Source organism: Stylophora pistillata, chromosome 12, assembly GCF_964205215.1.
Source record: "Stylophora pistillata chromosome 12, jaStyPist1.2, whole genome shotgun sequence".
Taxonomy (NCBI): domain Eukaryota; kingdom Metazoa; phylum Cnidaria; class Anthozoa; order Scleractinia; family Pocilloporidae; genus Stylophora; species Stylophora pistillata.
Genome location: NC_142530.1, coordinates 17,050,980 through 17,056,633, shown reverse-complemented (window position 1 = coordinate 17,056,633; position 5,654 = coordinate 17,050,980). Strand labels below are relative to the sequence as shown.

Sequence of the window (5,654 nt, the reverse complement as noted above, 5' to 3'; positions counted from 1 at the left end):
TCAGTTCTTTCTTGCAATTAAATGACCAGTTCTTACTAACAGAGAGAAGCTTGGAAACGAAGACTAGCCGAGAACGCGGCAGGAAAAAAAATGGTACTTTATGAAAAGTTGAAAACTACAAACATATAAAAAAAAAAAACCAGGGAAAAAAGCTAAGAATTCAACAACGAAAAAAAAAAATTATGAATAAGGATATATAACCAAAGACCCGTGATGGCAATCTTCGATTTATTCCTTATTCATTTCTTACATACTGAGATGTACGCATGTTAGACGAACGATGTATTTTCACAGTCGTTCACCTTTAATCAATATACCTGTTTTGAAGCTTGGAGAAGCATTTTCTAAAGCAAGGTATGGCCAATAAAATAAGAAAGATTGCAAATGGTAATTTATTTGTTTGTCCTAAGTTTAGGACAAAAAACGAAAAACACCTTTCTTTAATAAATAAGATCACACCAGAAATTAGGACCTGTTCACAGGTCGAGTTTACATAAACACCTTTCTCATAATATTTATTAACATTAAGAGGGAGAATTTAAATCTGTATCGGTTCATATTTATGGTTTTCAGAGGACCATGATACCAGAACTCGGTATTCCAAAATTTTTCGAGCCGTTCTAAAGAGATTAAACATGCAGTTTTTTTTTTTTTTTTTCTCATTATTCAGTGAGAACGCTTTTCTAATAATTTTCAACGACTTTAAAACAGACGAAAGCTTAGTGTTGTTTATCCACTACCTTCGTGTGTGACCTGTTCGATGGGAAAAAAATTCAGCCAATCAGATCACGGTGTTTGCTTATGGTAAAAGATCTTTATAGGTATTCTTAAATAGGCTCAGCAGATGTGGAAAAGCAGGCCTCCTTCAGCTCAAGCCTTGGACATATATCATAGTAAACATGCCCCTGACAAGTTATATCCGCAAGCCTCGAGCGCAATAACAGACTCACGAATAAATATAATTTATCTTGATAATTAAAGCAATTTCAAGACATCCCAACCATGTCCTTTAAACTTACAAGTTTAAATAAAATTACAACACAAAAATTCTACTCGAATTATCGCAGACTTGACCAAAATGATCTCAAGGTCATGTTTCTGAGTTTAAAAAATATCGCAGAAGCATAAGAGTTGAATTCAGCCATAGGATAGGACAAAAACCCTTTGGTTGAAGAGGTGTAGGAACAGCTGCTTTAAGGCTAATACATGTGTTCAAATAAAGCTTTAATTAAAAGTTCTCTCTTTATTCTTCCCTCCGTGACATTGATATCTAAACAGGAATCACTAGGCATGATTGATATCACTTGCAAATGAGGCGGGAAAAGGCATCTTATTTAAATATATTTCGCAAATTAAAAGTTCAGATTGCTGGTGACCTACGCAACTGACAGGTCAAAAAAGAGAGGACAAAGTCGTAGACCAGAATTTTTTGACACGAGGTTTAAGGATATATGGTACATCATGGAGTGTATATGTATATTTATATGAAAAGTCAATCGAGCTCACAGCTTCGATGAAGAGCCAGTTGTGTGAAGTACTAGTACAGCAAGTGAACCGCATGCAGACAGTATCTGAGGAGATTAATGGTCGGTAGTTGGAACTTCCTCGACTTTCTAGCGTTTTTGTGTAGTTTTTGGTAGCAGCAGGTATGGGGAACTAATTGAGAGCTCATTTAAGTGAAAACTTTTGTTTGATTTTTTTTTTCTTCAGCATAATGGATCTAAACGTAAGCAGTTGGAAAGCGGCAAGAGATCTACTAGAGCGACCGATGTACCTCGTTGTTATCGAAACGATTATTTTAGCCCTTATCTTCATTATATCAACAACTGGCAACATTTTCTCGTGTTTAATCATGTACACGAGCCCTCGTCTTCGCACATGGCACAACTTGCTTCTTCTTAACGTGATATTTGTTGATTTGATGGCAACTCTTCTTTGCGTTCCTTTCGGTTTGGTTGTTCTAATAACGGGACGGTGGATTGTCGGAAATGCTCTTTGTTCCATGGTCGCCTATGTGAGCTGTCTTCTTCTGACAGTCTCTATTATAACTTTAGCAGCGATAAGTATCAGCCGATATTTCTTGATAACGAGCCTTCTAAGATACATGAGCGTTTTCAAAAAGCAAAACATCACGTGGATGATAGTGGTAATCTGGAGTTTCGCCGTGTTGTGCGCTTTTCCGCCTTTTTTAGGATGGGGAGATTTCCTCTTCTTACCAGGAAACGCCATGTGTTTCATATACTTTGGTTCAAATTTGTCATACGCTGCGGTTTTCACGCTTTTAGTGATAGGTCTGCCAGTTTTTGTTATCATTGCATGCTTTGTGAAGGTGAAGCTTCTGATCAAGATAAACAAACGTATTAAGTCGTTCACGTCGGTGACTTCCATCGCGTCTGAGGAAATCGACTCGGCCAAAACTCTGTTTTCAGTAGTAATTATGGTACTTCTGTCCTGGTTTCCAATGTTGCTCTTATTTTTTCTCGCAGCGATTGGGATAGAAATGCCAAGACAAGCTTCACTGATGTCAACATATTGCATATTTCTGACATGTGCGCTGAAGCCCGTTATCTACTTCTGCATGAGGAGACAATTCCGGACTGGATTTCTTGCTATTTTAAATAACCTTTTACCTGATGTATTCAAAATAAGACGGAGTAATCGTGTTGCTCATAAATCAATAAGTTAGAGCTCATGCAGAAAATAGGCAAAGCTCTCTAACTCACAGCGGAAAACTTAATCAATTTAAACTCAAACAAGAGTCTGCCGAATTCGAAGAAACAAGGAAGATGTAGAATTTAACTACATGTCTACCTATTAAGCTATAAAACTACTATCATCTTAAGGTCTTAAAAGAGCTTTCGATGTTAATTTAAGAGTCTAAATGCATGCATTCAGCTTTTAACAGTCCTTCAGGAAACTGGTTCTGAGTAACCGAGAAACTTGTCAAAGACAGTAAATTGAGATTTGGTAAAAAAAAATTATATCCGTGGGCTGGTAAGCTGGCAACGAGCCTACTTGGCTGACATCTATCGGAAAAGCGGTGTTTTTGCGGACATAATTAAAACTAACAGCAATTATAGGCGAATAAATGATTTCTTAACCGAGCACAATTTGACACTGAGATCGATACAAAAAAAAAAAAAAAAATCCCCTCCCGATCAATTTACCATTTTAAATTGAATTTTTTGGAAAATTTATAAAAGGAGGCATAATTATTTTTTTTGCACCGTTTGATGTAGAGTTCTAATAATTACAGCAAAGTTCTTACAAGCAGTCAAGCTTGGACTCTGTCCCCAAAACCAGTTTTAGTGAAACGTTATACATCTCTTTAAGTGATGCTAAAACATTTTGTTCCTATTAACAGAAATAACCCCCAGGCAACGAGGTAACAGTCAAGAATCCTGCTAATCCCAATAGCAATTTCTATGGGAAAAAATTTAGTTTTATAGAATCTTAAGTACTTAAGGAAAACTAGAGTCCTAAGCGTTAAATTCATCTCCAACGCTCAGTTATATAAATACAGTGTGTTAAAGAGTTGTTAGCAAACATTCTCAAACCATCTTGAGTGATCGATAAAAGTGAAAGACATTGAAAACGGCCTGGAGAGTCAGAAAAAAAGCTGCCTGTCTGTGTTCGCATTTCACGAGGGTTCCCTATACTTTTTACGAAGCGCGATTGGGCGATTTTTTTTTCTTGTGAATTGCGATTTGCATTTTTCTTTATTCCTTAGTTGTGATCAAAGATGATAAGATCTTTTCACCTGAACTAATTTTATTTTTCTATAAATGAGACTCGTGAATGAAGAGCTGAATTAAACGTGATTCGTGTACCAATCTTTTTTTTTTAATCATAATGGATTCCCGGCTTTTTGATGGTTTTGAGTATTTATGTCTTGTTCGCGAACGGCTCATGTCAGCGTGGACTTCATATGGATCGATAATTCGTGCATTTGGTTTTTAATTTTTATATGAAAACGCGATCGTCTCAAATTCGTGATGCGTGAAAAGGCCAAATATTTTGAGGTGAGTGAATTTTACAAAGGGTTATATGAGAACCACATTTTCCTTGCATCATTGATCATGTGACATCAAGACAAAACCCGCAATGCCACCAAATTTATGAATTTTCCATCATAGCAATATGGCTGTCTCGCATGACGAGCCCTTGTTCGGAGAAAATATCGAAAAGAGTTTGTTTGAGGAAGGTCTTGTGGAGGTCGCCAATCGGTTGCGTAAGCAAGGCAAGAGTGTCCTCGATCTACAAGCAGCAAAGGACGAAATGTCTTTGGAGAAAGATAAATATGTTCTTATAAACATCTTCAAGGGGCATGCATCGATCGTTGTTGTCGACAAAGAGTTGTTCGAGACTATTTTATTTCCACCCATTTGGGGCCAGATGATAGATGGACCTAATTTGGTATTCCGGGAAGATTTCGAAGCTGCTAAAAGAATGGCTGCTACAATCCCTTTGCAGCAGTATCATGTATGCTTGGACGATTCTGGCACTGAACAAGTATATTCTTACCCGGAACATGTATTATATGCCATGGCTGAAGAAATCTCGGAGTTTTTACGTTGGAGAATCGGCTATGGCATACTTGTACCTGCAGTTGTTGTGCTTGACCGTTGTTCCATCGCGGTATCGACTGATCATCGACGACTGTTTAGAGTTTGCGAAGCGGTTCGCCAAGGAGATAGCTGTCCGAGAGAATGACATTCGGGAAACGGAAATCCAAGCGTTGTTCAGGACTTTGTCGGTATCTGAGCACTATGCAAGCGCTGTAGTGGAACAAGCTTCTCGTAATAACCCGAAAAGTGGTCTAAGTGCTGCCATTTCTTACTTCATGAGTTTTAGACCAGAAAGACTACTTCTAGCATTAGGCATCGTCATGATCGCAATTGTTTTGTGCATTTATATGCGTTACTAAACCCGTAAACTTCCCTAGATCTCAAAAGCTAACTTCCTCTTAAAAGAGGATCATTGTTTCCCTTTGTGGCTAAGACTAGGACTATAGAGATGTTCACAGACAACATGTACATCGACGTTAGATATTTATTGACTCATCGCAGTGATCGGTTAGTAATCAATAATGAATTCTTCATTTGTCGATATGAAAGAAAATTTATTTGTTATGTCTTTAAGGTGTCATAAGGTAAAATTAAGTCGCGGCGAGAGTTTAGTACCTATTTCAAGTGAGTTTCAAGTTTGCCTTCCATCCGAGTGGCTATTTTTAGTTTGGCGGACCTAAAAATTCAAAGGGATTTTCAGTTTGTTTAAACTAATGATTTATAACTACGCTTGACCTTCTCTCAAGGGGTTTTATTTCTGCTTGTAATTCCTATTCGTTGCTCTTGCTTATCGCGTGACAGCTCGTGATGTCACCTTGACGACCAGAGAAATGAGGTAACGGGTAGGACTCCACGAGCGGATCAAACGCTCCATACGCGACACTCGGCAACGATTCGTTAACTGAGAAATGATATAATAATATTTGGAATCGATTAACATTTCTGAACAAACATCTAATACTCACAATGGCGCGACGATGGCTTAAGTACCAAAAGCATCACCTTTTTTCTCGACTGAGTGTTTGGAGCACCTCACTCATGGAGCTCCCGCGGCGGATCGGCGTCACTTCAAGAATAGAATAGAAT

The 5,654-nt window shown here is 37.9% G+C and overlaps 2 pseudogenes across 1 annotated transcript; both read left to right on the top strand.

Moving 5' to 3' along the window:
* Positions 1–1,293: 1,293 nt before the first annotated feature.
* On the top strand, positions 1,294–3,104 carry LOC111344007 (histamine H2 receptor-like; annotated as a pseudogene). Its single transcript, XR_015994227.1, has 2 exons — positions 1,294–1,586; positions 1,711–3,104. The product of XR_015994227.1 is annotated as a histamine H2 receptor-like (transcript).
* Positions 3,105–4,014: 910 nt separating this feature from the next.
* Positions 4,015–5,136, top strand: LOC111344000 (uncharacterized; annotated as a pseudogene).
* Positions 5,137–5,654: the final 518 nt, after the last annotated feature.